The sequence below is a fragment of the Bubalus kerabau genome, unplaced genomic scaffold, assembly GCF_029407905.1.
Source record: "Bubalus kerabau isolate K-KA32 ecotype Philippines breed swamp buffalo unplaced genomic scaffold, PCC_UOA_SB_1v2 scaffold_40, whole genome shotgun sequence".
Classification (NCBI taxonomy): Eukaryota; Metazoa; Chordata; class Mammalia; order Artiodactyla; family Bovidae; genus Bubalus; species Bubalus kerabau.
This window is the reverse complement of record NW_026577894.1, coordinates 2,172,139-2,182,358: the sequence shown is the minus strand read 5'-3', so window position 1 is coordinate 2,182,358 and position 10,220 is coordinate 2,172,139.

The window sequence follows — 10,220 nt, the reverse complement described above, 5'->3', positions numbered from 1 at the left end:
GCTGGAGTCCTACTTCTGACCATGTCTGGCCCAAACTAACTGCTCACTGAATGTGGAAGCTCAAAACACAGACATGTATGAACAAATACATGGCATGAATGAGGTGAAAACATAAAGGCACTTAAACTTCCAATGAGAATTCCTCTCACTATAAGCTGATGGGATATGTGTATCCATTTACTCGTAGGACGATTTCAAAACTGTGCTAATTAGTACCATGCTGGGCCTCACAATAGGCCACAAATTATTAAAATTGGTTAAGGAAAAAAAGCATGCCTTAAAAGTAAACTCTTAGCCAGAAAAAGGAAAATGGGAAGACGTAAAGCGACCTATCAGCGCTTTGTTCCAAACCCACCTCAGGACCACAGTGTGAGGGGGCAGGTGCCTCACAAGGTGCCCACCAGGGATGGGAAGGGGGCGGCGGGGTCCTTGCCTCGGATGGCTCATCGTGCAACGCTGCCAGCCGGCCTTTCTGGGGGCACCACAGCACCGCCCCGTTGCCCAAGGAGTCTGCCGGCCGGTCCGCCACAGGGAACCTGAGGTCCGGGGCGCTGCCCAAGTGGGGTCGGCTGAAACACACGGCAAAGAGCAGCACTGTTAGAAGAAAAGAGAGCTCACTCTGTCAGACGGGCCAAAGCCTGTCCATTTGGAAGATCGGCAATTTCACAGCAAAAGGGCCCCCGGGAGGGCACTGCCCTCCTGGCTCCAATAGCAACAGGCCGCCCGCTGCTCCGCAGACACTCAGGGCTCATCCCCAGCAGCTGGAAAACTCCTGTATGTGGGGAAGGCAGTGCTGACGCGAGGGTGTGGAGCTGACTAGGACGGGATCGGCTGTCTGGGGTTGGGGCGTCCAGGGTCCCCCTGGAGCCCGCTCTCAGGTCCCAGGGCAGGGCCTGCACGTGCTCTGCTTTCCCCTTGGCACCCCACCTCCCCTTCGGCCCACGCCTGCTCTGACCTCCCTCTCCCACGGGAAGTCCGTGGATCACAATCACCGGTCTGCCTGGAACACTGTCTGCACGGCTCTCAGTGTTTTTAAAGGCGCCTCAGACAACCCGCAGCAGAAAAGCCTCAGACCCACAGCTCGGAGCTGAGCACCATTGGTGTCTCCCATTAAAGCAGAGGTGAGCGTGTCACCGGACTCTGGGCTGAACAAGGCCCAGTACAGATGCTCAGGCCCTGAGCACTAAGGCCTGGGCCTGCAGGTGCCAGGAGCTCACTCAGCAGGGGCCTGCTGGCAGGCAGGGCGGCCCCGCCTTGACTGTGAGCTGCCTGCACTGCAGGACCACCCGGGCTCTGCTCAGTCTTCTCTCTGGGAAGAGGGGGGTGCCTTCACGTGCAGGAGTCCCTAAACCCAGGAGACAGGGCCTTCCTCCGAGGACAGGACACCCCATACGCTGCAGAGTGGCCAGGGCCGACCACCAGCTCAGCCTGCTCGGGGTCACACGCTGCTCTGCTCGACGGTTTTGCAAGGAACACTGTGCTGCACAGGAGATGGAAGTCTGGAATCTCCCGGAGCCACACCTGTCTTCCCTCCCGTCTCCCCTCCCTCCTGACAGAACTGTTCCCTTCTCTGCTCCACTTCCACCCAAGGGCCTGGGGCTAGAGCACACTTGGGAACTGGGTGGGGGGTACGACACAGTCCCGCTGTGGACTGCGGGCCCTCGAGGGTCCTCTGAGGGCCACAGAGGCCTCCGGGTTGGGTCGCCCCTCAACCATCGCCTCCCAGTCCCCTCGCGGGGTGCAGCCTTCATCTCTCTCCCCCTCCTCACCCGAAGCTCTTTCCTCCGGGAGAAGGTCTCAGAGACAAGGTGACCAATTCCTCTGGGAAGTCCCACCAAATACGCCATGCCTGCCCTGCCTGGGAGCCAGTTTTCAGTCCCCACTCCCTCCCTCCTGAGGCAGCACAGTGCCCCCCACCCAGCCCACACTGCCCACAAGCCCCACTCCGAGGCCCCACCTGTGCTGCTAAGTCACTGCTGTGACCCCTCCAGAGCTGCCTCCTGGAGACACCCCTCCCTCGCACCAGCCGCTGTGGCCCACTGTCTTCAGAGCACAGCGGCTCCTCCTGCCCCCACGGCTGCTTCCTCTTCTCGTCTCTCACTCTCACTGACACACACGGGACTGGTGACCAGGCCCCAGGCTTCTCCATCTGAAGCCCCCAATTGTGTCAGGCCTCGGGTCCTGGCACCAGGTCCCTCCTCGTTACCCAAAAACCCCCAAGAGGAGGAGGCCGTGTCCACCTCCTCTTCCTCCACTGTCTACGCAGTCCTCCTCACACTCACCTCATCCACCCCGGGAGCAGGGGTTCCCCACCTCTGACAGCCCCAGCCCCTCACCCTGGAGGAGCTCTGCCACCAAGTCCGGCCACGTCCCCTCCTGTTCTACAGGGCACGTGCTCTCCTTGAACTCCACCCGCCGTGGTTTCAGACACAGGACCAGTTTCTGGCTCTGCCTTTGTCTCAAATGACATCTCCTTTTCTCTAGAAGAAGGCTGGGTGGGGGCTCTGGACTGCGAGGATCCCCTAAGCACACAAACACAGAAATATGCGTATGGGCTCCAAACTGTCTCCTAAGTCAGGCTGCAAGCAGTAGTCGATTTCCTACAGATGAATGAATGTCACCAGTAAGCACTTAATCACCTTTGCTAGAGTTTCTCTCTCACTTGTGACCGTTTTCCGTGAAGAAGCCAAAGAAACATTTAAATACTCAATAAGAATTACCGCCCCTCTAACAACGAGGAAGAAAAAAGCAGGATGCTCAGTAATCTGCTCGCCTCATTCACAAGCCAGGTGATTCCTCCCACCGCAGTCAAAAGACTACAGGTCATTAACCTTCTGCGACTCTTCAGAAACATCGGTGTCACAGTCTGTCAGGCCCCTCAAATGAATACGCCCAAATATCAACTGGTCGGCCCCCTACTTCCAAACCTCTGCCTGTGGTTTTGAGTGTTGTCAATCCTGTGACTACCACTCCGTGGTACCAAGTTTGACCCTAAGGAACGATGCTTGTCTCTTCCCTCTCGCTGGCCACGAAGCTACAGGCTCCTTGAGGTGCGACCATGAGCAACACCCAGTCATACTGTCCACACACCAGACAGGCCCTTGTCACACTCGACAGCGCTGAGGGGAGCTGCCCGGGGGAGCAGCCTACCTGTGGTGGAAGGGAGCCCCTCGCAGTCTCGTCTGGTCCACTTCGGCTCTCAGGGTTTCCAGGTTTAGAATCAGCTGGTCCTACGAAACAGCAAATGACACAGCCTGCACCGCTTGCTTTCTGGATGTCAAGTGACTTGCACCAAAATGTGCAGAACAGGTTACGTGAGTAGGTATCAACTCCCAACATTTTAATTCTGAGAAAATGTTCTCTAAGAGTCCCTAGCAAATAGAAACACTCAGAACAATATTAACCCTTATAAACCATAATGAGGAGGAAGTTCCATCTCAGGTGTAGAAAAGGTTTCTCTGGAGGAAACATGGCAAGCCATTAACAACGATGAAGTCTGTAGAGAGAAGCTGGACTTCAGGCGGGGGGTTCGGGTCAGGGGGACACGACTCACTCTATTGCCCTCCCTCCTCTCACTGCTTTCAATTGTCTCCATGGAGCTCACCTGCATCCCTCACATTCATTCCTCTACAGCCCACTTCACTTGCTCATGGGGTAAAACAAGTCAAACGGGCCAAGTCTGTGAGTCACTCATCTCAACCTGGAAGCTCTGTGCTGTCGGCCATGGCAGTCACTCGCCTCGTGCAGCCCCTGAGCACGTGAGACAGGCTGCTGCAAAGCCCGATGTGGAAATCACACAGAGGATTTCAAGACTCGTGGTGAAAGAAGGACGTCGAGTAGCCCGTTGGTTTTTAGGAAATTTTAGATTGTGTAGGTGGCTCGTATTATCTTTCTGACGCACAGCACAGCCCACGTGAATGGCTCACGCTTTGTCTCAGCTCTTGGGTGAATCCAGAAAGGACTACTCAGAATTCTGAACCACACACAACAGCCACACACTCTAAATCCATCTATAATGCAAACACATTCAGTGTTCAAAACCAGAAGTGCTATACGTGTTACAGCAGTGGATTCGCCATAAGGAGAACGTAACTCGACTTCTGCTCAGCATCTGCTCAAACTCATGTCCACAGAGTTGGTGATGCCGTCCAACCGTCTCATCCTCTGTCATCCACTCTCTTCCTGACTTCAATCTTTCCCAGCATCAGGGTCTTTTCCAATATGAAAATTCATATTAAAAAACTGGAAATAATTACCTCAAACAATTTTTAAATGCAATAACAAAGTTGCCAAGTCTGTGTTTTATAAAATGAGCATCAATTTCAAGGTTTAAAAAGCTGTTTCAGAACCTACTGTATTAAAAAAAAAATGGAGAGAAGACAAAAGAATGATCTATTTGAGATTGGCTCTCTATGAGAAATTGCTGAGACGAACTGACGGGACGGGTCATGGGTATTTATTATACTACTCCATCCACTTTTGTGCATGTTTGCAATTTTCCATCGTAATACATTTTAAAAGTTTATTTTCTGTTAAAGCAGAGTCTTCTCCAGCAACACAATTCGAAAGCATCAATTCTTCAGTGCTCAGCCTTCTTTATGGTCCAACTCACACCCATACGTTACTACCGGAAAAACCATAGTTTTGAGTATATGGTTTGTCGGCAAAGTGATGTCCCTACTTTTCAATATGCTGTCTATGTTTGTCATAGCTTTCCAAGGAGCAAGCATTTTTTAATCTCATGGCTGCAGTCACCGTCTGCAGTGATTTTTGAGCCCAAGGAAACAAAACCTGTCACAGCTTCCACAATAAGGCATCGGCATTCAAAGATTTTTAAAGCAAAACAAAAGTTGACTTTGAATTGGCTTAGTCTAGTCATAAACAGCATCCCGATCTCAACAGCCTCTGAGCAGCAGTTATGAAAGTAAGAAGTGCACCCCTGATCGGGAGATATTGAGCTCTCCGCCTAAGCGGGGAGGGCGCCTCACCGCGGGTCGCATGATGGGAGTCAGAACCACTGCCCCCTGGAAGCCCGCCTGTGAGGCTCTGCAGTCCAAGCCCAAGAACACAGGTATGGTGGGGACAGTACTGACACGTGAGGCTGGACCCGGGATCCCCACTCCATTTCCTGGATGGTCTGTATTGCCGTGTGGCCAACCTTTCCGGGAAACCTCTCTCAGGACTCAGTGACGCGAGCCTCCACCATCACCCTTTCCTGTCGTGATGCGCCTTCTGTCGCAGCGCAACTGCGCTTCTCCTGTCTAGAGGCAGCCATCCTACACACACACCGTGTCTGGACCAGCGGTTTGGCATGTGGGACTCCAGCGCCACGTCCGAGGCAAGCAGGCTCCACACCTGGGCGCCATGCCTTCAGTTTCATGGGCCCCGGGCTGGCACCCCAGGTTTGTCTGAGGGGCAGTCGTGAGGTCCACCTGTATCCCAAGCAGCTCCCCGGACTGGCTGGTCAGAGCAACAAGCAGCCTCTTTGAATGTGGGGAGGCCCTGGCTCCTGCCCACTGCCTATGGGCGACCACCTCTGGCCCTGCTCCCGAGGAGGTGGGTGCCCGGATCAGCAGATGGGGCCACACAGGCACACACTCGATGCCAGAGACGGGAGTGGTGGAGAAAGGCAGTGCTGGCCCCCGCCCAAGCCACGTCTCCTGCCCAGACGCCGCCTCCCCGTCAGCACAGGCACCCGCTGCAGCTCCTTGTTCTTTTCCTCCAGTTGGGCCTCCATCTGGCGCAGCCTATCCTCCATGCTGCTGTGTCTCTCTCTCCTGCCTGTCGGCCAAGAACAGCGTCAGCTCCGCTCACAACAACCCTGTCCTGACGGCACGCGGGCTGTGATCGCAGGGGCGGCAAGCGGGCCATGCTCTGTGCGAACCACGGGCCCTGGGTTCGCGGGGGGCACGCCCGCATGCCTGCTCACACAGCCTGCGCGGCTTCGTGTGTGACACATGGCTCACGGAGGGGGCTGGTGACCAGCTCGTGAGAGGAGACGTGCTCCCCGTGCCCCGGGCCCCACACCCACGGCCGCTGCGCTCCCTCCTCGGACTGCCTGTGGCGAGCCCGCGCGGGCAGCAGACAGCGGCAAACGCGGGGCAGACGTTCTACCTTCCTAAGCCGGGAAGGAAGTTCGAACCGTTTAGCCTCCTGAGTGGTAGAGCTTCTGGAAGACAAAAGGTCGGACTACAAGGCCGACTGGGGATGGACAGCAGAGATGCCAGGGGAGAGGAGAAACCAAGCCTGGAGAGGAAGATCACAGCAGAAGGGTGCCCCCTGGCGGCTGTTAGTGACCCTGCTCTGGGAGGGTCGGCGAGCACGGGACACCGGCAGCCTCCCGCGACGTGATGGCCCCTCGGGCGCTCACTGAGCTCCTGGCAAGGCTTCCGACAGCCGCGTCAGCACAGACCCGGCCCGACTCTCTATGTTCAGCCAGTGCCCACCGGCAGCGCAGGGCAACACCTTTCCCGCCACAAGGACAGGGTGGCTGGCTGGCTGCCAATGGGGTCGATGCCCCCAGCAGCGCCACATCCCACGGGCATGGCCTCTCACCCGCGGGCTCCTGGGGACGGCGAGTGGGGAGTGGGGCCTCGGGTCTGCACGTGCCCTGCTGGGACTTCTTTAACAAGTGTATGGATAATGACTTAAAACTGTGTTCATTACAGAGCTATTTTGGCCATCTCTTAAACGAGAATGGGATTTTTCTAGGTCTCTATCCTGCTAGGCTTTGAGTGGCTGACTGAACTCTGAGCAGCAGTGACTCGGAGCTGAAGCGTCCTAGGGACACACACACCTCGGGACAAAACTGGAGGGAAATTAACGTAGGGATGACGCAGAAGTGGGGCCTGCCTGACACTCAGGGAGCGCTCCCATCTCAGACGGGCAGCACGACCCCCGCGTCTGCGCTCCTGTGTGGACTGAGCAGCACGGGCAGGGGCGCGGTGGGAGAGCAGGGGAACAGGCCCTCCCTGCGCCCGCCCCCCAGGGACCCAGAACAGCACCTTGGAGAGCGAGGCCACCCTCTGCGCCTGCTCCGCCTCCACCTCGGGCAGCGTCTCTGCCCTCCGCAGTCTCGGCTGCAGCTTCTCTACCAGCTCCAGGCGCTCCTGCAACTGGCGGTTCTTATCCTCTGTCTACAAAGGGAGAGCAGAGGATCAAAACAGGCCGAGAGGTGTAGCCACTGTCGCTTTAAGCAAGCTGAGACAAAACCTAAATGCACGTGTCTAGTGGATTCATTCTGTTTCGGAAGCTCCATCAGGGTAAATTTTCTCTCAGTGTTCCTGGGCTTGGGCTCAGTGAGCAGAACACCTCCTGCCAGAGTATTTGCTTTTCCTAAACGTTCCCCAAGGACGTCTTAAAAAAAAAACACAAATTCTTATATATTAAAGAAGATCTGTAGAAGCTTATTCATTCTTATTGACAAGTTAAGGGAAGAAGGGTTCACTACGGACCCTTCTTAAAACATCACCAGAATCATCACTTAGAGGGAACCCTACCGACCGCAGATGGCTACGGGCGTGTAAGCCAAAATATGGCTTTCATCTCCTCTGAAATACAGACCTGATAAGAGCGTGCCTGGTGAAATGCCAGTCAACTAGTATTTGTAAATGCACGATTATTCTTTTAACAGATCTTCTTACTCTGAAAAACATTCAATGTAGAACAGACAGATTCTTTTTTTAAAAAGAAAAAAATTAAAGTATCTATAAGCTCAGGTTCCTGAGAGGTTAGCATTTGTTTCTAAGCAGCTTTCTTACCTTTTCTGTGTGCGTATTCCTCTATGTACGTACACAAACAATATGCTGTGCTTTAAAACCCTCAGAAAACAATAGCATATGGTACATAGTATTTTCTGATCTGCCTTTTACAGCCATTATTTTGTATATCGTAATGCTTTTAGTTAGCATTCCCCATCATACATTTCAATGGCTTTCTAGTATTTAATTTTTGTGGTGGGGACAATGATACACTTTGGCACACACCAGACTGACTCACTTTGTTTTGGAGAAGCCAGATTTGGTTTTCCTGGTTAAATCCTGATTATCTGAGACCACTCGGGAACAGGAGCGAGTAAGGCTCACCAAACCACAGGAAGTAGAATCCCTAATCAGACCGGAGCTCTAACCCTGCCTTTTGTCACAGTGACCCCAGTTCCCAACACGCAGCCAGCTGCCGTGAAGTTCCCTGCTGCTCTCTACTCTTTCGGTAAAAACTCTAACAAGCCAACAGATTCACGTTCAAGTAAAACAAAAGAGTCAGGAATGGAATTCCACAAAATGGTTAAACCAAGTCCCAAATAATGCAAACCTGTAAGTTGCAGTCACCCGCAATTTTTTAAAAATGTATTTCCTTCCAGTACAGCTGATTTACCATGATGTACATCCACACTTTTGAACACAGTATTTTAGGGTCATAACAACTTTACACTGGGACTTGATTTCCAATGTGGGAGTCACATGAAAAGATCTTTACCTTCCTTCCTCAGGAATTCACTACTATAAAAGTCAGACACAGTTCAGAAAGGCCATTACCTGTCGATGCCTAGAATCCTTATTTGCAATTTCATTTTCAAGTTTATCATTGATGTCGTCCTAAGTTTCAAATCAAACATAAAGTTAACGTCCTCAAAATAAAAGTCCTAGACACGGCAGTTTTCTCGGACGTGAGCAAAAATGCGCCTATCCCAAAGGTCACATTTGCCACGATTGGCACCCATCTGTCTTAACGTTCTGTCCAGCCACTTGGTTGACCAAGCTTCTTTTCTACATAACAAACCCAAACAGTAAACGAAAAGTATACTAAACTACCCTGTTATTGCAAGAATTCCAGGAGGGAAGGTATCTGGCATGAAGTCAGGACCTCTGTCTGCTACACCATACAGGCGGGCTTGACCCAGAACAGGGAGGGACCTTCAACAGATCCAACGGGGAGCTCTGAGGCTCGTTTCCTCGAGTAAAAGTTGGAAAAGTCTCATGCAATTTCCTCAGAATTAAAGTAGCATATTAACGAGTGGAAACAGAAGTCAAATTGTACACAACTGGGAGCAGCCTTCTCAAGCCTAGTTCTTCAAAAGCAGACTTACACCACATGGATGAAACGCTCAAACCAGGACCAGAACTTGCTGCTGGTGCAACTCCTGTCTGCCACCTCAAAATCCACTTCAGGTCCCTCCCTGGTCACTAAGTAACCAATGTGGGCAAAGTCCTAACTTTAAAAGTGAAAGGTCTTGAAAACGCTTTTTCTAGAATTCTATACGTATTCAACTCGGACACCTAATCTCCTGTTGCCAAAGAGTAGTGTGAATAGCTTATACAAACCTGTGCAAATATTTCTGTTTTGAGTTCTCACACAGAATTACTCACACCAAGCTACTGAACAAGTACACCTGCTGTACCACATGTTGGAGGGGTTCTCTCTGAGACGGTCTCACGGGGGAGGGGTGGGCAGGGTGGGTGCTGTCTGTCTGTGCACAGAGGAGAGGCGAGGCTCACAGGAAGAGGCCTGAGTCCCCAGCACTCTTCTGTTTTCACAGTGACCGCTAGGGAGTTTCTCATAAATCATGACACCCGCAGACACGACCGCCAGAGACATCACGATTCCACATGGTTACACAGCTCGGGCCTGAGGATCTGAGCGTGAGCAAACACCACTCGACTTGTCTGACCGCCGGTATCACTGTCACACATCCCTTCAAGGAGCGGAACCTCAGAAAACTCGAGAAGATGGCCAGGCAAGCTGCCTCAGCAGAGCCCACACAGCATGCTCCCATCTCTCCAAGAGAACAGGCTCCACAGGTGTCACCAGACTCGCCTGAGTGAATCAGAAGCAAATTTCAGCATCATCAGGAACACATTCGACAGGCAGTTGCGGGGGGGGGGGGGGGGCGGGGATGAACCGGGAGACTCGGGTTGACATATATACAGCACTGATACTACACATAAAGTCAACGAGTGAGGACCTAGTGTACAGCACAGGGAAGTCTACTCAGTGCTCTGTGGTGAAGTAAATGGGCAGGAAATCTAAAAGAGAGACAGATACATAAATAGATAGATAGATGACTGATTCACTTTGCTGTACAGCAGAAATTGACACAGCAGTGTAAAGCAACTATACGCCAATAAATGAATGAATGGATGAATGAATTTTTAGAAAAGGAACACAGTGGGCCCCCTAGAACTTGTGGAAAGGAGGAGTCCACACCCAGGGTGCAGCACAGC